General features: G+C 36.2%; 1 pseudogene; it reads left to right on the top strand.

The window, feature by feature from the left end:
* The first annotated feature begins 2,906 nt into the window (after positions 1-2,906).
* LOC114884471 lies at positions 2,907-24,905 on the top strand (annotated as a pseudogene).
* Positions 24,906-25,231: the final 326 nt, after the last annotated feature.

Here is a 25,231-nt window from a genome sequence, read left to right as displayed (position 1 = left end):
TGAGGCTAGAAGATGAATTAAAATGTAAAAGCTATATGAAAATGAAACCACTGAAATATAATACATAAGAAAGGCATTATTTCTTTGGCATTGACTTAGGATATACCTTTTCATATATACAATAAAAGGAAGAAATCATTTTTAAAAAAGTATGTTAGTCACAACTATATAAATAAAAAGGAACTTTATACCATTTAATACCACAAACAGAATTGAAGGCAAACAATAAACTAAGACAGAATACATGCAACATATATAAAAAGAGTTACAATTTGTAATACTATATTTTATCTGAATTATGTTTTAATTTATACCTGATTTTGTCCTCAAAATGGGGTGTGGTGGACTTAATATACAAGTAACTTCAACATAAAACAAAACTAATGATCCAGGGGGGAAATATGTTGGACATGAATAAGAAATATAAAGAAAATAATAGAAGTGGCTGATAATATACAAAAAACTGTTCAATCATAGCAATAATTAAGCATGCAAATAAATAATAATATACAGATTTCTCCTATCATCATGAAAAATTCTCATTACAACATTATTTTTTAATAGCAATATATGGGATAAATCAAAATGCCCTTACAAGGACACTGTTAGTTTAAAATGATGAAATAAATCAGGATTTGAAATGTTTTGTAACTTATGATATTGATGTGAGAAAGTTAAGTGAACATAGCATTAAATAAAATGTAAATAGCACATTTTATGTATGTTCATATATATATGTAGAGACTTTAATATGTAGTATCTCAGATGAATACATATATATCAAATACTGGAAAGGAATCAAATCATAAATGTTTGTATTAAACCAAAGACTTCGCTTGGAGAATCCAGGCATGCTTATTATGAAAATATTCATTTTAAAGTAAGTTTTGGACAGTTTCTATAACTACAGAGGAAAATAAAATTTATTAATTTTAATTGCAAAAGTATAAAAATACTTTTTAATGAGAATTCTGATTAAGATAACCCTTTTGAAACTTTTATCTTTTATCTGATGTTAAATAAACAAGATTGGAACAGAAATGCCACAATGTTAACAATTATCTTTTCAAAACACAGAGCAGAACCTTAAATCTAAGAGCAGCTTTTTCTCATGCTATATGTTAATTTTCAAATAGGGAAGACAGAGAAAATGCTAAGTAGGTGGCTCACTGGGAAACTGACAAGATAAATAGAAGAACAGATCAGAGCATTTAATTTACACATCTGCAGCTGCTTTAAATGCTATTTGACAGGTATTGCATTTAAATCTGTTGGGAAAAACTGACTATCCAAAAGAACACACACACACACACATATGTGCATATATATATTTATATATATATATATTTCTGTTAAACAGAATAGCTATAGGGTATTTGTGGTTTACAGCAAAGATGTTTAAATCCTCCATGTCACTATTTTACCTTCAAAGATATTCTTAGAAAACTATATTTATTTCCCGTACCAAGCTCCAACAGCAAAATGCTGCCACAATTCAGACTGCATATTTTAAATATAATTCCACAAATAAGCCCAAAATGAGCCTTTCACAAAAAGTTTTTTCGTGGCTGTAGCACTAAATCCACTGAGCTAAAGTCTTTTCTCAAACACAATTTATATCCACACTGATTATTCAGAAACGGATTACCTAGTTTATGGGTTTTCTAGGTGTTTGACTTCTTTCCTCTTTCAGCTTTTCTTGCCTTTCAGGTTGCTCAATAGCTATGCTTCTAACCTTAGAATGCAGCTCAAACCGAGCATAAATTCTGAGGTTCAAATAGACCTTATTGAAAATGTTAACTAGGTCACATATTAGATGTGAAACCTTCAACAAATAAGTTTGAAAAGCACAGCGTCTAGGAAATAAAAATAGTGACTATTGACTACTTATTATGTACTGGTCACTCCTCTAAGCTACCTTAACTCCTTTAGTCTTCACAATTAATAATAAGAGATGAGGACAATGAAACAGAGAGGTCAATACATTGCCAAAAGTCAAGGGTTGTAGGTGTTAGTTGTACTTCAAAGTTAGGAAGTCTGAGTGAGAACATGATCTCTTTACCACTCAATCCCTTTAATAAACATTTGCATTGCTGAATTAGATAGTCATGACAGCTACCTCACTTTTTATTTTTATTTGTTTACAATTTAAGAAGATACTGTTTTATTAGTTACATTTTGCTGATTCTTTCCTTTAAAAATTGGGCTATGGTCCTAGAAAAATAAATGGATAGACATCTACCCAAACAAGATATATAAATGGTCAATAAGCATGTGAAAAGATGCTCAACGTCATTAGTCATTAGTGAAGTGAAGATCAAAACCACAGGGAGATATCACTTCATACCTATTATGCTAGCTATTATAAAACAATAAACAAACAAACAGAAAATAGTAAGTGTTGGCAAGGATGTAGAGAAATAAGAACACTTGTGCATTGCTGGTAGGAATGCAAAGTGATACAGCTGCCACAGAATACAGTTTGGCAGTTCTTCAAGAAGTTAAAAATAGAATTACCATATAATCCAGCAACTCCACTTCTGTATATATATACAGAAAAGAATTGAAAGGAGGAACTCAAACAGATGCTTCTATATTAGTGACCACAGCAACATTATTTACAATAGACAAAAGGTGGTAACAACTCAAACATCCCTCAACAGATGAATGTATAATTAAAATGTGGTATGTACATATAATGGGATATTATTTAGCCATAAAAATAAATTCTGATTTGTGTTACTGAGGCAGGAAAGACAGGGCTGGGTCCAAGGACAGTCTCCTCATGTATAGGCATTAGGCAGAAGGCAAAGCCACCTCCTTGTTTTGCACTTAATGAGGCCATGATGCATGTAGGAATGGCATCTAAAACAGAAACTTTGTAACAGCTGAGCAAGAAATTGACCATGAAAACTCTGGAGTGCACAGCATATAAAAATGCACAGGTTGCTGATGACGCTTTACGACCTTCCAAGTGTGGCCCTCGACTAGTAAGGGAAAATTTAAGGGAAAACAGCTCTTAGAGCTCATGTACAGTGGCTTCAGGAGACAAATGCACAGGACCAGAAGTTGATGCAACCTGGTGCAATCCAGGCCATACCTCAACCCAACCCCCAATGAATATGCTGCCCCTAATCAAAAAGACCCCTACCCATTCAAAGGGCTAAAAATAAGATAAAAAGTGGGGATCAACAACCCTGCAGGGGGCGCTCCTCACTCCCTCCTACACTCTTCTATGGAGTGTGTAACTTTCGTTTCTGCCCTAAATAAACTGCTTCTTTGTTCTCTATGTTCCTCAGCCTCAGTGTGCGTGTGTGTGTCTTTATTTTTCCTTGGTGCCTTTTGGATAAGTTGAACAAGAGCCTGGACTTTTGATAAAGCTCTTCCAGTATTACTACAATATGAACGAACCTTGAAAACATTATGCTAACTAAAATAAACCAGACACAGAAGGACAAATACTGTATGGTTCCACTCACATGAGCTGCCAAGAATAGCGAATTCATAGAGATACGTAGCACAGTAGGTATTATCAGGGACTGGTCGGGGGGGGATGGGAATCACTATTTAATGGTTACAGAACTTCTGTCTGATGATGAAAAAGTTCTGGAAATGGATAGCGGTGATGATTGCAAAACACTGAGAATGTAGTAATGGTAATAAATTGTACACTTAGAAATACTTAAAATGGTAATTTTTGTGTTATGTATATGTTACCACAAAATAATTGCCCCCCCAAAGCCACCTTATGAATTCCATTCTACAAAACAGATCTAAAAACATCACCTCTCCCTGTTTCATCATTTGCCACCTTACTCCAAGCCACTATCATCTTTAATACAAAATTTTGCAATTGTCCCAAATTGATTTTTCTATTCCTATCCTTGTCCACTTCATTCTATTCTCCATACAATATCTAGCACCAGCCTTTTAAAATGTAAGACAGATCATGTTACTCTTCTGCTTGAAACCTTCCAGTGACTGTCTATTTTATATGGTTCTTTATATAGTTTTTAAGAACATACATGATCTGATTTCCCCATTAACTTTTTGATCTCATCAAGGTCAAATCAAAGTAAGAATGATGGAAATGGTCTGCCCTGGGGAGAGGCTAAGTTTTACCACTGACATTGCATATAATCGCCAGATACATGGTGACAACTGAAAGCAAAATTACTTTTAGTCAGTTTTATTACAAGTTATAAATTTTCTGCAGAAAATACACCCATTCTGCCTTCATCCAGGATTGGGCAGCTGCCACAGACTCCTTGCTATCCCATTGACTCCTAGCACTTTTACTTTCTTCACTCCACTCTCTCCGATTTGATCTCCTAACCTGTTGAATCAATTGACTAAGCAAGTGTATGACTCAGGGCCTTTGCATCTGCTGTTCTCTCAGGTTGGAACACCAGTTATCTGAGAGGCCAGCTCCATTATCTACAACAGACATTATCTCATACATCACTTTCTCTATGTGGTCTTCCCTGACTACTCTTCTGCAAAGTACACTGTCTCCATCATACCCTAAATTCTTTCCATCTTCATTTCTTAGCAGCTTTTACCATCTAACATATATATTCCAGTTATTTACTGTGCTTATTTCTTGTCTCTTCCACAGGAATAAATGCTTCCTGAGTGCAAGGATTTTTCACCTGATTGTTCAATGTTATAAATCCAGCAAAGAGAGCACAACCTGGCTCACACCGAACATTTAATAAATTCTTGTTCAATGAATGAGTGAAGGAAGGAAACAAGTCATTGGTGCTTAACTATATAACAAGTCATTGGTGCTTAACCATTAGATCCAAATACCACTATCTGCCTATCCAGAACACATATGAAAATGTTTATCACTAATAATTGAAACAAAATAAAGTTAAATGATAAGCATCCATTTTATCAATTATCAAATTCAGAAACATATATAATTGCAAATGGGTTAGCAAAGGAAAGTGAAACAGGTCTCTTTATACTACTTGAGACAATGCTAAATGGTATATTTTTTGAGGGCAAATTGGATAAACATAAAAACAGTTTTAAGATGGCCAAAATTCTCACTCAATACTTAATAATACTTCTTTTAAAATTTAAAGGAGGGCTTCCCTGGCGGCCCAGTGTTTGAGGGTCCGCCTGCCAATGCAGGGAACATGGGTTCGTGCCCCGGTCCGGGAAGATCCCACATGCCGCGGAGCAGCTAGGCCAGTGAGCCATGGCCTCTGAGCCTGCGCGTCCGGAGCCTGTGCTCTGCAACGGGAGAGGCCACAACAGTGAGAGGCCCGCGTACCGCAAAAAAAAAAAAAAAAAAAAAAAAAATTAAAGGAAATACCCATGAATGCTATATTTATTTTTAATATGTTCATATGTTCATATATATATATATATATATATTTGGGTGTGTATGTATGTACCTGTAGGCCATGAAGATACTTCCTTCCCAAGAGACCCTTCAGAGGTACTCTATTCATCTTTTAGTATATTTCTGTGAATGGAGGCCACCATTAGTTCCTATGAAAAATAGATGCTGTGTTCAAGAGTAATTTGATTACCTACAAAGGACTCTATGGCTGACTAAATTAGACCTCTGAGGAACGAACTATTTGGTTTAGTTGCAAAACAGGAACGTATGAATGATGACATCAAAGGGAAGTTGGACATTTGGAATATTGCAGTATAAATTTGCCTACTGCAATATTCTAGCCACCTACCAAGACCTGATTTACAAATATGTTTGAATCTGCCAAACTGTTTGAGAGGTTCATATCATGTTGGCATATTTCCACACATTATTAGGGTATGCACATCTTTTAGTCACTTGGTAGTGTTTTCTAAAACCACTGCTTTTGCTTATCTGGGAAGCAGGAAGTAAACCTGTAAAATAAGTTATTTATAGATTCAAATAATATATGTGAATGAGCTTTGGGACTACTAGAATGCTTATGTGAAAATGAAAATCATCGTTCTAGAAGAAACAGTAAAAATATTCCAAGTGTCATCTAGATAAGTATTAAGTAAAACAGGCATAAAATATGTATTAATTCCAGTGAAAGATTTCCTTCCAATTAAATACTCTCTGCTAAAAGGTATCTGACAACAGTAGAGGTCCCTGATCTATGAAATCATCCACACACACTAAATCTGAGCCTAACTAAGTAAAGCACCATGCAGGAGAAGAAGAATATTCTATAAATTAGTGAAAAAGCATTCTGATTCATACTGTATCTATAATTATCACTATATAGTAGCATTAATTCATAATTATAAATGGTGCCCACATACTATTATAAAGCTCAAGGAATGTGATCAGCCTCCTTCAACATTCAACTAATTTTTAGATAGCCTTTTTGTGGCTTCAAGAAAATTGACAATACTGACATGCCATTAAGTTTGACCTAATTTTGCAAAATTTCACTTAGAAGCAAATGGTGAACTCAAGTTGAATGAGTGAATTGATGAATGAATGAATTCATTAATAATCCAATAACACTTATCTCACCTATTTTGGCTGTTAGAACAGAAATATCATAGATTGGGTGGCTTATAAACAAAGAAATTTATTTCTCACAGTTTTGCAGGGTGGAAGTCCAATATCAAGGCACCCACATGGCTGCGTGAGGGACCGCTTCTGGGTTGCACACTTCTCATTGTACCCTCAAGTGACAGAAGGGCAAGCTAACTCTCTGGGGTCTTTTATAAGGGCACTAATCCCAATCACCAGAACTTTGCTCTCATGACCTAATCATCCCCAAAGGTCCCACCTACTAATACTATCATCTTTGGGGATTAGGATTTCAACATATGAATTTTAAGGAAAAATATTCAGACCCTAGCAATACTTAAAAAACAAACATCTTTTTAAACAAAGAACTTTTCTTTTGTCCTGTAACATATAATGTCACCAGTCTATTAAAGACTCATCCTCTTTTTCTTTTGAAGAAATGGAGGCTTGAAAATGCATCTCAAAAATATCTCCCAGATATTTAAAGTATTTTATTGTCATTATCCTTTTAAATTATTATGACTATTATATTTCATCATCTATCCCTACATTACTGACTTCACCATTAACATAATACATAATCTTTTAAGTTGTTTAAAACTATTTCTAGTCTAAAACATCATCTTGCTAGGAAATTATGGCATTGTCTCTCAAATTCTTAGCAAACTATTTGAAAATAAGAAACAAATTAGTAACTCCAAAAGGGAAGTCTGAAAACCGACATAATGCCTGAATATGAGTGGTATTTTCAGTAACTACAGGACAATGGTATTGAAGTCAGAATTCTCAGTGATGAACACAGGCTTTACCACCATAAAAGTTTGCTAGACTGAAAAGAAAATGGGTGCCTCTTTATCTTTCTGCCTCTACCTGTATCTAGTTCAGGCACTCAGAGTCTGTACCAAAGAGATAACTGGGCAGTCAACCATCGATTTCTCAACCATTGATTCCTCTAGTGCTAGAGCTTTGTCCCTATATCCTAACAAATACCTCTATTTCTACATTAATTTACTGCCTGAAGTTCTTAGGAAACAAATGCACAGAAAGTGAATGAAAGAACCAAAGGGAGCAAGGTGGATCCTAAGTTGCTCATGCACAGTGACGTGTAGTTCTAACAAGTATATCATTTAGGTAGGGTTGAAATTAGGAACACATCTCTTGTTGAATGCAGCTTAAAAGTTTTCAAGTGTTAGTCACACTTTCTACAAACACTATTTATTAGTTTTAATAATTACTTTTAAGTCATACATACTTTCCAGTAAGACATGTTCCAAGGTGCTGGTTCCCAAGAGAAAAACTTTATAACTCCACTATATTCCCTTCTCTTAGCACAATGAGTAAAGGTGTGGTTAATCACCTATCTACTTCTTCCTAGTACTTGACATGTTCAAAAATTAATTGTTTGTACTTTGAAAATGATATGTCCCACATCCAGTGTGGTGTTTGGCATTTTTATAGTAGTGGCAAAAAAGTATGAGCATTTAAAGCCAGTAGCAAATTTTTTTAATGGGGTAACAGTAAGGAAGGTGGACCATGAGACATGGGGTGGGTATGTGTTCTGGAGCCAAGAAAAAACAGTCACAATTCTCAGCAAGGCAAAATGAGAGATTTGGTTTCCTCATGAGAAAGATAAAGAAGAACTGAAAAGGAGAGAAAAGAGAAGCATGAAAATATCCAGAGAATTCCAGGCTACAGAAGTTTAAGTAGGTATTAAAAGTCCTCAGTGGCCAAAGGCTCTTTGCGAAACAGGGTTGCTAATATTCAATTTGAAGGTGTTTATATTGCTCTGATATCACAGTCCCCTTCCCATCTTTTCCCAAATCTTCAATAACATCTAACAAACAATTGCATTTCTTGGGTTAAAGTGGTGTGTGTGTTTATGTGCGTGTTGTGGGGGGGACGGGTGGTGTTATGTTTTATTTTTCCTCAAAAGCAAGGGCTTGGCTCATTTTCAAGTCTACGTTGACATTATGTAGGTCAGATGTTGCACATATAGAATGGCAAGAAAGCATATCAACCAAGGAAGTAAGTGAACCATGAGAATATGAATCATTTTTACCGTATTCCAAGACACTTCAAAATACCTGGGGACAATTCTGGAATTCCAGAGCATGAAAATTTCCATTTTAGCCAATCATATCTAGACCTCAAGTGGGAAGAAGAATCTAAGACCCATGTAGCATGTGAGTTACAATGAATAAATTGATAAATATTTATAGCATTGAGGAGACCAGTGAAATCAATAGACCATTCCCTCATTTACATATAGGAAGGAAAAACAAAAAGAGGTGAAGTGATCTGATTAACTACATCAGCAAGAAGGTGGCAACATCAAAAGTATAACCCAGGGTCTCTGCTTCATAGCGTTCAACAATACCAGAGCTCTTTGTAATATTCTAAGATTCTATGACTCAAATCTCTCTGCTGTAATAAGGCTATACACTCTGAATTTAGATAAGGAACATTCTTTAGATAAGGAAGATTCCTTCAGATTTCCTATCTGAATGCATTTCAATGTATAAATGGACTTGAATGTAAGGTCACACTTCAAAAATCATGCTCAGAGTGCAGTGTTTTTTCTATCCATTTATCCTGGTTTATACGACATGCTTAACTAGCGTATTACCTTGGATAGAAATGTTCTTCCCTGGGTCTCTTAATATTAGTAGATATTTTTGAGCTATACTGTTAAATAAAACATATAAAACCAAAACAGCTTTTCTAATCTATTGCTTCCTAAGTTTTAACTTAATGCCTTCCTTAGGCAGGAAAGTTGTAAGTAGCTGAAAAAAGGGAACTACAGTATAAGTGCTATTACTGGAAATGCTGAAATACATATAGAACTGTGTTTGATTCTTTCAGAATTACTCATTTTATATTGTCTGCTTCCATTCTTTTTGCAAGCATTAGAATCAGGGATGCTAAGAATAGCAGGTACAGCATTCTCCATGAGTAAAAATGGACTGGGTTTCTATAAATAATGTATTTTAAATTAACGAGCTGCAACATCCCTGACATGCAAAATCCTTCCTGGATCTGAGTTTCACAGATATAAAATGTGTATACAAAATATACTCACCACCATGCATTACTACTACAGACCTTTATTCTTTTGCAATTGATTGTTACCCAGCTTATACTAAGAAATTGTTCAGCTGTGGAATTTGAAGTGTGTTCATATTTATGTTTTCAAACTTCATAAATATTACAGAATATTAATAATTGTTCCCTGGAGAAAAAAATATGGTGCCTATTTCTGAAATTATTATACAATCCATTTGAACATTTTTGGAGCACTGGAAAAGTGAAATAATTAAGATAAGAGTAGTGTTATAACTCTTTACACCTCAAATTTAAAATAATAAATTCAGGAATTTATAGATGATAAATATTTTGGATATATTTACTAGAAACTAAATTCTCAGAGACAAGAGCCCAGATGACTTCGTTATCTCTTAACTGCTTCCTTCCTAAGGCATCCAACCATTTTCTTTATACTTCCTATCTGTATTAACATTATTAAATTATTTGTAATTCTGACTGAGTTCCATATTTTTCTGTAAAAAGTGTTTTAAACGTGCCTTGATAAATAATATCCAATCTGATCATTATTTTGATACGTGCAGGTATATCATGATTCATAATAAATATATAGCTGGTCTTTGTTCCTTCTCTGGCATAGAGTTCCTAAATTGAAATTTGAAATTTCCTAAGTGATGAGAGCAATAAAGTTGTCTTTTGTTATGTTAATGAGATGACTCTTGAACAGCACTTAAGGTTGAAGGTTGGTTGCCAGGAGAACCAATCTAATGGTTAGAGGGTTAGACTTTCCAGTCCCACCCACCCTGACCTTTCAGGGAGGGGAGAGGAGCTGGAGGTTGAATCTGTTGCCAATGGACAATGATTTAATCAATGATTCCTACGTAATGAAGCCTACAGATACCCAAAAGAACTGGGTTCAGAGAACTTCTGGGTTGGTAAACATGTGAAGATTTGGGAAGAGTGGCAGAATTAGAACATGGAAGCTCCGTGCTCTTTTCCATATACCATGCCCCATGCATCTCTTCCATCTGGCTGTTCCTGAGTTATTCATATATACTTTTATAATAAACTGGTGATCTAGAAAGTAAAATGTTTCTCTGAGTTCTGTGAGCCACTCTAGCAAATTAATCTAACCCAAGGTCTTGGAACCTCCAATCTGTAGCTGGTCAGTCAGAAGCACTAGTAATACCTGGACTTGTGACTGGCAGTGGAAGTTGGGGTCAGAGAGGCAGAAGTCTTGTAGAACTGAGCCCTCAACCTGTGGAATTTGATGTTATCTCTGGTTAGATAGTTTCAGAATTGAGTTTAATAGTATGGCACTCTGCTGGTATCTGAGAATTGCTTATTGGTGTGGGGACCCTCCCTGCCTCCTAATACACACACTGGAATTTCAGGAACCCAAAAGAGCAAGACACTATTTCATAAATGAGTAAATAGTTTTCTGAATTTGTCAGTAAAATTTTCATTACCTTAGAATCTTCTGTTCTTGCTGCTCCATAGAAAGCAAGAGAAATTTCTGTGATTCTGAATCCTCAAATCCCAACCAGTTTGTCCAGCCTCCCCAGGTTCCTGAAAGAAACATATGGAAGAGAGACTCAGGGCAAAGGGCCTTTTTACTTCTATAAGGCTCTGGGAACTCATAACCATGGTATATTGGGCCAAATTACATATAAGCACAATAACTGATTTTAAGATTCATCTTGACAAAAACAGGCTATTCACTTTGTCCTTCTCCCTTGAGGCCATAGTAGAGTTTAAGGGTAAGTATTCTGAAGGCAGATTGTCTGTGTTCAAATCCTACCTCAGATACGTCCTGGCTCTATGGCCTTGAGCCTGCTACAAACTTCTCTAGATTTCTGTTTGATGTATATAACTCAAGGATTTGATGTCAAGGTTTAAGGAGATAAGGCTTAGGAAGTGCCTACCACAGAGCAAGACACAGAATTAGGATTCAATAATAATACTTGTTATTATCATTTTCATTTTTATGAGTTCATGAGCTCTTAGTATTTCAATAGTAGAATAAAAGTAGAAATAGAAAACCTAAAAAAAAAAGGCCCAAGACTTAAGACTCGAGCACAGATGAAATAAAATACCATTCTCCAGACATTTTTAGGACAGGTCTACATACAAGCAAGAAATAGCCCCAAACAGTCCCACCACTCCATATGGTAGAGAGCTGTTTGACCTCACATGGTACAACTAAGCTAGTTTGTTCAAATACGGTTCATGGTCCTGTCTCCAAATTACCTGTGATGTTTGTTAAAAATATTAAGTAGCAACTATAATATTATTAAGCCCACAAATGCAAAAATTTGGATTAGATAAGGAATATTTCAGATTTTTATTCTGACTAAATAAATGGAATATATAAATTTGAAACTTACTTATGCCATAACTTTCAACTTCAGACTTGGGACAAACTGACAATACACACACACACACACACACAAACACACACACTTACTCTCTCACACACATACACTTAAATAAATTTAATCATTGTAATTCCAGTTAATCTCAGTTACATCTGTTACATCATGGATGTATGTCTTAGTTATTTAAGGTATGAATCTAACTTACTCCCTCTCCTTACCTCACTTTTGTTCAGACTGATTCTGTATTCCAATACTAAAGTACCACTGGGAAAGGACTGTAGAGTACTAGCTTGTATTCTTCCGCTAGGCTGTCGTCAGATGAAATGCATGTCATCATTTTGGGCCACGATAGGCCCATATTTCATAACCTTTAGTGACTCCCAATTTTCTACACAATTACATCTAAGCTCCTTAGTAAGACACACAAGACCCAACACTGACCTGCTTTCTTCTACCTTCTCATTTTCTTTATCTCCCTGCTTCAATTCCTATCCAGAAACATTGAACTGTTCCAAGCTAAAGACACAATCTTTTATTGAATTTGTCTTTGCTGATTTTTCTCTTTCTACTTGGAATATTTTTGTCTTGCTTCTTCAGTTGGCCCATTCTTTTTCATTTTTAAGATTCAGCTCAGAAGTCACACTTCTTAAGAAAATTTCCCTCACTGCCCATCTGAATACACACACACACAAAGGCATACCCTTATTGAGATGGGTATTCCTCTTCTGGGTCTCCGTAACACTCCGCCACTGACTTATCACAACACATTTTAATTATCTATTTACGCTCTCCTGCTTGCTTCACAGGAATATGATTAGCGCAGTTGTATAGTGCCCAATTCTCTGAAGGGTTCCACTCTTGGGTTTCAATGATATACAGTCACTGTCTTGAAATTTTTAATAATTTCATCTTGAATTTGTGTCTCATAAATGAAGTCTCATAGGACAATAGAGAGAGAGAGAGAGAGAGAGAGAGAGAGAGAGAGAGAGTGTGTGTGTGGTGGAGAGGGGGCTTGGAGCCTTGGTTACCAGGTATCTGACCTCCTATTGCCTTCTACCTCCCTGAATGGGTTCTCTGTCTGCCATTCCTCTGCCACCTGGTGCCCTGGGCCCCACTCCATCTCCCCCTCCTGTCCAGTGACCACTGCAACTCTGTGCTCCAGCTGGGGCTGGAGAGTCTGGGTGTATGGCTCTAGGGTGTCTCAGTGGGGGAGTATAGTGGCTGTCTCCACCCTGGGCTGGCACATGACTGTGCATTCAGAGAGTGATTTGCCCATCCCTGGTCCCGAAATCAAACAGTGCCTGAATAGATTGCAAGCTCCTGAGTGTAGGCTATCCATTGCGGGTTAGGTCAGTGATCCAGGGGAAACAAGGCAATATGAAATATTAAATCTGGATGTTTAATGATATATCTAGCATGTTTAATGATACGTTGTTAAATATGTTTATGACTGTGTAAGAAACCAGAGTTTATATATGAAAATTTTAAAGACAAAAAATTCCAAGTTGTGGGATTAGAGGCCAGTTTATTTTCCTGGTGCTTTTTTTTGTTGTTTTTTTTTTACATTTTCTAAAATGTAAAATTCTAAAATGAGCATTACTGAATTACTCTTGAAATAATTTTTAATAAATGCTTTGAGAGATAAAATGGAGAAACATTTTTTTTGTGGTTAAAGCTTTTAAGTATCAATTAAGTAAGTTGCATGGGGGGGGGAGTAACGGGAATGAGGAAAATTTGTTTTAGAAAATGGCAACACTACATGTTCTGAAGAATTCATGAGAAAGGAAAGTTGTATTGGAAACTGATAAGCTCAACTTAGAAAATAGTGAGGGAAACTTTGGACTTAGAAACTAGTAATAATTAACTGGAAGCTGGAAGTTTAGTTATGAATTTCAAAAATGTTACAGCTAGAAATATGGATTGGGGAATATCAGCAGATAAATGCAATATAGCTATAAAGGGCATAGTTTAAAAATCTGTTTACGGAAAGCTAATTTGTTTAAATGGCGAGTATACATCATGGAGTTTTACATTCTGAAGCAGTGGCACGAGGAGATTTATTACTAGCATTAAGTGGGTAAGGTACATGTTACATCCTAAGGGCAGTGGTGTTAATATGCATATTTATAAGAACAAGAACTTCCTTCTCTATATTTTACCACTTAAATACACCTCTGATTGCTACAGTAATTTAACCTTCACCTAATTTCACTAAATTAGTTTAAACATCAGCTAGTAAAAGTTAATTGAAGAAAATGTAATTGGATACCTTGAGTGCCGCCCTACTATTCAATTAAGCAATCCTTTGTGACTGATAGTTTTAATGAGACATCAGTTCAAAGTAAAAGCTTGGAAATATATACTACTGACTTCTGTTACTGGGCTTTAGATGAAGCAAATCCTGATGGGCAAAATAGCTTCATTTTTTAGTCAAGAAGTACTGAGTACCTGCAAGGAAAACAGCAACATTCATCGGTGGCCTCCATATTTTTTTTAATATTCATTCAATTACCATTGTAGTAGTTCAAAATAAATACCAGTACTTAGAAAGTTAATTGACTATGGAGGGGTCAAAAAATTGCTTATATCAGGAAATACCATTTTTACTTAATTGTGTAATTTTGGAGTAGGTCAAGGATGACAAGTGAAGGAATAAGACTAGATTAAAGGCCAGCGCCGGAAGGAACATATAACACAAAGAAATACAATCAATGCAGGTGCTATATTTAAAGTCTTATATTTGAGCAATTTCAACCAGAGGGCTTGATGTCAAACCCTAAACACAAGGAAACAGCCATTCCAATTTATATCTATGAACTCTAAACTAGATGGCTTTCATAGTAGGACCTACAGAATATATTGATACTGTAGGGGAGCAAAATTTGCCACCCCAACTTCTGTCTCTTTGGCATGAGAATTTAGGTTATTTTTAAAAATAGAGGACTCAGAAAGTTTTTCTTTTAACCTCCCTGTTAGCTGTCTAAAGAATTTAAATAAAGGGCCTGTTCCTGGAATAGAGCTATCACCAAAGATATCTGCAAAGATAGGAACTAGGTGTGGTGAGGGAAACTCAGCAGGCCCTAGAGATCAGAGTCTACTCTGTGTCACTGTCTCTGCATGGCCTAGCAAACATTTGCTTTTCCACCTCCGTCTGAATTGCCTTTCTCTCAAGTCACAAAACACTACCCCAACATCCTCTTTTGTCTTTAGCTGAATAGGATATTTAATGTGAGGGTTTCAGCCATTTTGGTGAGTTATTCAGTTTTCCTGGGTCTCTCCCAGGTTTAAATGTTATTAAACTTTTGTTTGACTTTCTCTTGTTAATCTGTCTCAGGTCAACCAAGTTCTTAGGCCAGCCAGAAGAAACTAGAAGAGTAGAAGAAAATTTCTTCCTTCCTGACAACAAGAAGCACACAAAATAAGAACTGGTTCCAGGTTGGATCAAACACTTATTTTTGGTCATAAGTGAAAGATGGTTTCACTATTTCCCAGTGAGGGAGGAGTAAAATTATACTCTATATTATTTGCTATTTGATATGTTAACATTTCGGTTAAATAAATGTGGCTTTCATTACTTACTACTGTTAGAATTAACAAAATGGAGTCATTTGCTCCCCATGACAGCAAACCAAGACCTAATCGCATATCCAGAAATGTGACCTTTAAAACAGTCAATCTGAAATTTCTTGATCAACACTAGTGAGGTAATCTGCAAGATAAAGACCCCTGACATTCCCTTCCACCAAAAGAACAGCCTGGCTGGAAACAACCTTTTCTTTTCTTTTGCCAATACTTTCTTGTCCCACCCTCCTTCTGCCTATAAAACCTCCCATTTTGTACAGCTTCTCTGCAGACCTATTTACTACATGAGATGCTGCCAATTCATGAATCTTTGAAATAAAGCCAATTAGATCTTCAAATTTATTTGGTTTAATTTTGTTTTTTAATATTACAAATGGAGTATGGTATGATTTATTATAAAGTCCAATATTTATTTTTATTTTCTGACTTAAATATTTATGCATTTATCAAAACTGTCCACATTAAACATTTATGAATTCAAAGTAATGAAACATACTGATTAATATAAAGGCATTTTATTTATTTTTAAAATAAATTATAATTGACATAATGTTATATTAGTTTCAGATGTACAATATTTGATATTTTTATACATTATGAAATGACTACCACAATAAGTCTAGTTACCATCTGTCACCATACAAAGCTGTTACAATATTATTGACTATATTCCCTATGCTGTACTTCTTCGTGACTTTATTTTACAGCGGGAAGTTTGTACCTCTTAATCCCTGTCACCTATTTCTTCAGTCCCCCACCCTTCTCCACTCTGGCAACCACCAGTATGTTCTCTCTATAAGCCTATTCCTGTTTTGTTTCTTTTGTATTTTAGTGAAACATGTAAGTGAAATCATACAGTGTTTTTTCTCTAATTTCACTTAGTATAACACCCTCTAGATCCAATCATGATGCTGCAAATAGCAAGATTTCCTTCTCATTTATGGCTGATTAACATACCATTATACATGTATTAATATTCCGTTATATGTATATATGTGTGCGTGTGTGTGTGTATATATATATATATATGTATGTCACATCTTCTTCATCCATTCATCTATTGAAAGACACTTAGGTTGTTTCCATATCTTGGCTATTGTAAATAATGCTGCAATGAACATAGGGGTACATATATCTTTTTGAACAGTATTTTCATTTTCTTTGGATAAATACCCAGAAGTGGAATTGTGGGATTGTATGATACTTTTATTTTTAGTTTTTTGAGGAATCTCTATACTGTTTTCTATAGTGGCTGCACCAATTTACATTCCTACCAACAGTGCAAAAGGGTTCCCTTTTCTCCACATCCTAGCCAACATTTATTGTTTCTTGTCTTTTAGATAATAGACATTCTGACCAGTGTATGTCACTATGGCTTTGATTTGCATTTGCATTTGATTACTGATATTGAGCATCTTTCTATGTGTCTGTTGGCCATCCGTATCACTTCTTTTTTTTTTTCGTATCACTTCTTTAGAAAAACGTCTATTCAGGTCCTCTGACTTTTTTAACCAGACTTTTTTTTTTTTTTACATTGAGTTGTATGAGTTCTTTATACATTTTGGATATTAACCCCTTATCAGATATATAATTTGCAAATATATTCTCCAATTCATTTTGTTTGTGGTTTCCTTCACTGTGCAAAAGATTTTTTTAGCTTAATGTATTCCCATTTGTTTATTTTTGCTCGTTTTGCCCTTGCCTGAGGAGACAGAGCCAAAAAAAAAAAGAAAAAACACATTGCTTAGACTGATGTCCAAGAGATTACTACCTATGTTTTCTTATAGGAGTTTTATGGTTTCAGGTCTAAATAAAGGCCTTTTAATCTAAAAATGAAACTGGCTTGTAACCACAAGTCTTTCTGTATTAAATTTGCTTCAAATTATTACTGAAGTCAAAAAAAGAAAAAGCAGTAAACTTATACCAGAAAAAAAAAAGATGGAATTTAAAAAAATCACACTTTACATGGGTGAACAAAATCCTAAGTAAAATTTAAAGAAAATATCCTTTAAGAACCTAGCCTGCAAAGTTTTATCACCAAAAGCTAGGCTAAGACTTTTCTTCTGTAATTCTAAATTACTGAATAAAAGGGAAATTTCCAATGGATTGTGAGGGAGAAATACTGCACATCTAGAATTTTATATTAGCCAATTGTCTTTTCTCTATAAGAGCAGCAGATTGATAGTTTTGGATATAAACCAGCTTATTCCTCTTAAATTGTTGTCATTCAGCAGAGTGAGTTATTAACTGAAAAAGAAAATCTAGTCTGTGAGAGTCATAATATAAAATATTTGGTAATGTCTTAAACCAGTATCAAATACTGCCAAGTATAAACAGTATATCACGATTAACATAAGTCAAAGAATTGATTTCAACTCTGTAATTTTGAACAAGTTACTTATCTTCACTTAATTTAATGATTTATGCAATCAGTATATCAGTACAGTCAGCCCTCTGTATCCACAGGTTGTGCATTCACAGGTTCAACCTATCTTGAATTGAACTGAATCCATGGATGGTGAACCTAGGTGGATACAGAGGGCCAACTGCACTACTCCATTTTATATAAGGGACTTTAGCCCCCACCAACTTTGATATCCATGGGGGTCCTGAAACCAATAACCTCTGATACTGAGGGATGACTGTACCAACTCTTCCAAATCCTATTTCAGTGTGAAAGGGACTTTCAAAATGCTGTAAAAGATGATAATTATAAGTTTAAAATGTCACTTAATAAGCAGCAACTACTGTTCTAAGTAATTCATATAATTAACTTATTTTGTCCTGGAAACAGTACTGTAAGGTATGTAGTATTATTATTGACTATTTTGCAGGTAATGAAAACTCTGGTACAGAAATGTTAAGTTTTTTGCTCAAAGTCACAGGGCATTAAAGTGGCAGAGGCAATATTCAGGACCAGGCATTCTGGACCTGGATCCTGTGTTTTGAGCCATTATATAAAGAGATTTTTAATACTTACTCAGGAATTTGCAAATTATAAAGTACAAAAAGAGGAATTTTTTGCAGTTTTTTTAACATAGATTTTACACATTTATTTACTTCTTTATAAATGTAGTTGACATAGTATAAGCTTCCCTATCTATTAAACTACTCTATTAGGTTAAACTAATAAAACAACTATATTTCATATTTATGAAAAACTAAACTTTGTTTTTCTTTCAAATTTTGACACATTTCAGAATGTGACCCCAAAACATCTCTAATTTCCTTCTCTCTGTAATATAGAAGAGGCAGGCTTCCATTCCTTTCTACGTTTCCCCTATGTGGTAGATAGAATTCTAAACTGAACACTAAAATTCCCATCCTCTGATGTACAAACTCTGATAATCTCTTTCCCTTGAGTTCAGGAAGAAACTGCAAATATTATGGGATATTGCACCTGTGATTTGGTAACCTTATATAGCAAAGGTGTATCAATATTGCAGATATAATTAAAGTTCCTAATATACTGACTTTAGGTTAATCAAAAGGGGCATTTCCTGAGTGGACCTGACCTAATCAGGTGAGTCCTTTAAAAGATTAAAAGGCTTCCCTGGTGGCGCAGTGGTTGGGAGTCTGCCTGCTGATGCGGGGGACGCGGGTTCATGTCCCGGTCCGGGAGAATCCCACATGCCGCGGAGTGGCTGGGCCCGTGAGCCATGGCCGCTGGGTCTGTGCGTCCGGAGCCTGTGCTCCGCGGCGGGAGGGGCCGCAGTGGTGAGAGGCCCGTGTACCGCAAAAAAATAAATAAATAAAAATAAAATAAAATAAAATAAAGATAATCTAGAGGTTAGCAATGGAAAGAGTCAGGGAGAATTCAAATGAGAGATTCTCCTGCTGGATTTGAATAAATAACCTGCCAGGTTTTGAGAAAACCATGTGACTAGAATGCAAGGGCAATCTCCAGGCTCTGAGAGTGAGCTCCAGCTAACAACCTGTAAGAAAATGTTGACTTCAGACCTTCAACTGCAAGGAAATGAATTCTGCTAACAACCAAGATCAGCCTGCAAATAGATCTTTCCCCAGTAATGCCTTCTGATGAGAAGGCTGACACTCTGATGTCAGCCTTGCGAGACCCTGAATGAAGGATCCAGCTAAACTGTGCCCAGACTCCTGACCCACAGAAATTATATGGTAATAAAATTGTGTTCTTTTAAGATGCTAAATGTGTGGTAATTTGATATTCAGCAAATAAAAAGCCAATACATCCTATATTCAAGTTTGCTTTTTTGAAGCCCTTTTACAAATTCAACTGTTTTTTGGCATTATCTACTATCTGTATAAAAAATGGCCATTTTATACCTACTGTTAGGCTTCTCCTATTTTCCCCCACTCAAAAGCCTTTCCTGATGATTTCATATCACTGCTCTTCCATAATCTTCTTGAAACTTATCATTCTGACCTATAAAATTATATTATGTAATGCTAGTCCTATTACATACTTTTCTCTATTGCAAAATCAAGAAATTTTCTATTTTGTACGAACGGTATTGACAATTACTCTCAATCTGGGTAAGGTTGGTGTTCATCTAACATTTTAATAGCACAGACGTTTTTACTATAAAGTGTTTTAGTGAACTTCACTGTATAAAACATATGTAATGCATTTTAAAAAGAAGTAGCTATTAAAATTATGTATAATTCAGTTTATGAAAAATTATAGAAGGGTGTGTGTATGCATATACATGAATAAAAGAGATCTCTGAATGAACACCAAACTGTTGCTGATGCTTATCAGTATAATGAGATTTTAGGTGATTTTTATTTTCTTCCAAACGACAGTATGTAAAGTTCAAATTATTTACAGTAAACCATACATTATTTTATAATCAAAGCAGTTCCCTGTGAAAAAATAGAAGGGAAATTGTGAGAAAATATATACAAAAATATTGACAGTGATTATCTTTGATTGATGGGAAAATGAAAAGTGTTGTTTTCTATTTTTATTCTTGCAATTTAAAATTATAATTTGAGTATATACCCTATGAAAACAGTTTAAACAACATAGGGTGCATAGAGTAGAAATTAAAAATATTTATACTAATACTTGTATCTCTGTACTCAATCCCAATGTGATTCTTCTTTCAATTAAAACACACTTTTTTAACAGTTTGATTGTCCTATACCTTCACATACATAGTTGTAGGGGAAAGAATGACAAGCTGTCTATATCCTGAGAGGCAGAGAAACAATTTAGTACTATCTTTACATGTGTGATGTGTGATCAGTTTCTTCTTTTTCCTCTAGGTCCCAAAAGGAGGGAAGAAGGGAAAGAAACTCTTGGCTAAAGAGTGCAATTTGATGCATTTTAACATGTGTATACACTTGTAAAATCACTGCTGATATGAAGGTACAGAATATTTTCATCACCAAGTGTTTCTTTGTACCACTTTGCAATCTTTGCACACTGTTACTGTCACTAGAGATTGGTTTTCTTTTTCTAAAATATATATAAATAGAATCAGCCATCATAGACACTTTTATTTCTTGGCTTCTTTAACTTGGCATAATGACTTTAAGATTCATCATTTTTTTTTAATTTTTTATCAGCGGTATGTTCATCTTTACTGCTGAGTCACAATGTTTTGCATGGATATTTCATGTTTTGCTTAGCCATTCACCAGTTGATGAGCATGTGTTGTTTTCAGTTTTTCACTAGTATGAATAAAAGCTACTATGAATATTCTTATACAGTTCTTTGTGCGGACTGTTTTCATTTCTTTGGGGTAAACCTACGAGTGGAAAGGCTGAATTTTGTGATACGTGAATATTTAACTTTTAAAGAAATCACTAGACAGATTTCCAAAGTGGTTGTACCATTTCACATTCCCACCAGCAGGGTATGAGAAGTTGCTCCCCATTTCACCAACTGTGAACTTAAATCTTTTTAATTTCAGCCATTCTAAGAGTTGTGCCTTAGCATCACATTGTGTTCTTAGATTGTAATTCCCTCATGATTAATGATGCTGAGAATGTGTGCTTATTAGACATTTGTATATGCTCTTTTGTTAATCATCTGTTCATATCATTTGCCAATTTTTCTATGGGATTGATTCTTTTCTTACTGTTGCATTTTAAGAGTTCTTTATATATTATGGATACAGGTCCAGTCTTTGTCAGATTTATTAAGAATATTTTATTCCAATCTGTGTCTTGCTATTTATTTTCTTCATGGTATCCTTCAAAGATCAAATGTTTTCAACTATGATAAATTCCAATTTATAACTTATTGTTATTTTATGCTCCTTCCTTTATACTACTATGTAATAAATATTTGACAATGTTAAAATCATAAACATTTTTATAGAAATTTTATAATTTTAGCCTTTATATTTAGATCCATGGGGTTTAAGTTTATTTTTGTGTATGGTATGAGGTAAAGTTTGAGGTTCTTTTTTATTCATATAGCTTTCCAATTCTTCAGGCACTAATTGTTTATAAATCTTTCCATTCTCCATTTAGTTACCTTGGAAACTTTAGGGAAAATCAACGAAAGCTACATGGTGATTCTATTGCTTTACTTTTTATTCTGTTCTTTTGATCTAGTATCTATCATTTTGCCAACACCACCTCCTCTTATATACTGTAGCTTTATAATAAGACTTGAAATCAGGTAATATAAGTTCTCCACCCTTTTCTTCTTTCTAAAAATTTCTTTGAGAGACTTCTAGTCTGGACAATACAGTGCAGAACCATTTTTTTCCCTCTGCTCATCATCAAGCACAACTATAAATCCTAGAAATGACACAAGAAACAAACATAAGAGAATTCTAAAGGTAGTAAGAGAAAGGTAGGGAGTTGACCACAGGAATGGAGGAATAGCATTATGTCAGGGGTCTGGTATCCTCCCAACCAATAGAGGAAAGCCATACAGAGGTTTCCCACCTCCAGCTCTCCCAGCTGGGGAATGAGGGCAACCAGGGGGCACTGATAAGACAGACCATTTCCACACATGCTTTCCCCACCAAGAGAGACTCCTGGCGGTTCTGGAAAACCTGTTCTGCCTACTTATGCAACATCAACAGAGATCAGGAGTCCAAGCAGTACCAGATAAAGTGAAATAAGATTGCAAAGGCTTTCAAAATTAAACTGCCATTGGAAACACAGCCCCCTCTCCTCAAATACATAATGTTAAAAGACCCAAAAAGATGATATAATGATTTTAAATGTATACACACCAAACAACAGAGACTCAAACTGCATGAAGCAAAAACTGATAAGAGCTGAAAGAAAAAAGAGACAAATCTGAACTTATAGTTGGGTACTTCAACCCACCTACCCCCCTCAAAAATGGAAGGAACTCTTAGAAAATCAACAGGCACATATAGGATCTGAACAATGCCATCATCCAAAAGAATATATTTTACACATATAGAATATTACACTTAACAACATAAGATTGCAAATTTTTTCAAGTGGCCTTGGGACATTCAACAAGATTGGCCATATCCCAGGCCACAAAATAAATTTCAATGCATTTAAAAGAACTGAAATCATACAAAATGTGTTCTCTAACCATAATCAAATCAAGTTAAAATCAATAAAAGAAAGACAACTGTCAGATGGTTTTGCATTTTGATTACACTGGTGGTTAAAAGAACCTACACGGGTAATAAAATTGCATATTTTTTATGCAAATGGTTCAAATGTAAATACTTGAGTACAGTGTTAAATAAATGTGAGAGCAGGCATTATTGTCTTGTTTTTAATCTTACAGGAAAAGCATTAAATATTTCAACATCAAGTATATATTAGCCTTATGTTTCTCCTAGGTGACTTACAAATTGAAAGTCTCTTTCTTGTTTGCTGAGGTTTTTTTTTTAATGAATAAGGAGTGTTGAATTTTACCAAATTCTTTTTCTGCATCTATCAAAATGATATGTTTTACCTCCTTTGTTAACATGATGAATTAAACTGATTAATTTAAGCATGTTCAAATATCCTTCTATTCCAGGAATTGAACCTATTTGTTCATAAGGTACTACCCTCTTAAATATTGTTGTATTCAATTTGACAATACTGTTAACGATTTTTGTGTTTATGTTTATGTTCATGGTGGATATATGTCTGCAATTTTTTTTCTAATTTCATTGTCAGGATACATATTTAGAGTTAACTGGTCTCAAAAGGTGTCTCAGAGAGGGAGAGTTCCATCCTCCTCTGCTTTATCTGAAAAACTTTAGGATTGAATGTTAAATGGAACTCTCAGTGAACGCATCTAACCATGAAGAGTTTTTTGTGGTTTTTTTGATAATTAATTCCTTTTTTATTTGTGATATATATATATATATATATGGGGAAGAGCGAGAGAGGGGGCAGAGAGAGGGGGGAGAGGGAGAGAGAGAGAGAAAAGAGAGAGAGGGAGGTGTGTGCGGAGGTCAAAGATCTGCAATAGTCAGAATTTGAGCTAGAGAAGATCGATGGCTTGGTAACCGTCTGTTGGCGAGAACATAACTGCTTTTCCAGCAGCTCCTGGAGCAGGTGCATCCACTGATTCGCTGGGACTGTCCTACAGCAACCTGGAGACGATTAGGCGCGAGTCTTGCTGGGGTGAGGAAACCAACTTCTGGAAGATTCCCGAGCCCATCATCGTAAAAACCAGTCTCCCAGTAGCTTCAAAAGGGCCACAAAATAAATCAGCCCCCCAAATCTCGGCAGCCGAGAGCAGCGAACCAGGCGTGCACGAGGAAGATCGCTGCAAGGGATGCTCAGTCAGAGAAACAAAGAAAATACTGCCAGTAACTACTTCCAGTCCAAGCCGGCCAGCCAGATCCCGGCCAACGACCCTCTGAAGAGCCTCACGCATCACAAGCCGCCGCCTGGCCTCCACGCCCGCCTCAGCAACAACTCTGGCGTCCTGCCCACTCAGGCCCCTGAAAGGCGCCAGCCTCTGCCCTTCAGCCTCCAGCCCTCGACATCGCCTTCACCGAGGCCAAGCGTAAGAAAAGCAGAGACAATTCTGGCTTCTGGCAGCGGCCTCGGTTGGCACAGCTGCCTTGGGGCTTCTGTGAGGCTGCAGGCCTCGGCCCCTCCCCCCACACACACCCGTGACCCGGAAGCCCTAGGAGACACAGGCTTCGGGAAGAAACATTCCTTCCCTCTTCCCCAGAGAGCCCACCTCTGGCCGGGCTGCGAGCCCCTCGGAGGCCGGCCCGTGCTCCTTGGAGAGGCCCGCCTCGCTCTCCACGCCAGGGCGGTGTTCCCTTCTGCTCACCTGCCTCGGAGCTTGCCTGCCGTTAGTGCCCACCCGCGACGGTGTGCGCCTCGATGAGGCTTGGTGGGCTCGGAGCCTCAGCTCTGCCTCAGGGCCTCTGACGGAGTGGGAGCAACTTCCACGTGGCTCAAGCGCAGCATCTCGGCGCCTGAGAATGGTATCCCCAGCTGACGGGCCCCACGTCCTGAGGTAAGCCCTGTGGAGGTACTGGAGGAGGCTTGGAGCAGAGGGCCGGTGCGGCCCGCTCGTCGCTGGTCTGCCTGCGCCTTGAGGAGACCGCTCCGCAGTCGGCAGCTCAGTCAGCTGCCGTGTGGGGGTGGGGAGGACGCGCGGCGTCTTCTGTAGCCCTGCCTCAGATTTTCTGAGTCATAAAGACAGCTTTCCCCTTTGTTAATTTTGTACACTGCTTGCCTCATTTCTGTTTTATTGATATATACTTTTATCTTTATTTTTTTCTCATTTCTACTTTTAGTTTCCTTGCGTTTTTTATTTTTGTTACTTATTCAATGCAGAATTTTG

The sequence above is a fragment of the Monodon monoceros genome, unplaced genomic scaffold (assembly GCF_005190385.1).
Source record: "Monodon monoceros isolate NGI ecotype Baffin Bay Population unplaced genomic scaffold, NGI_Narwhal_1 Super_Scaffold_5, whole genome shotgun sequence".
NCBI classification, from domain to species: Eukaryota; Metazoa; Chordata; class Mammalia; order Artiodactyla; family Monodontidae; genus Monodon; species Monodon monoceros.
This window is presented reverse-complemented; position numbering and strand designations above follow the sequence as displayed.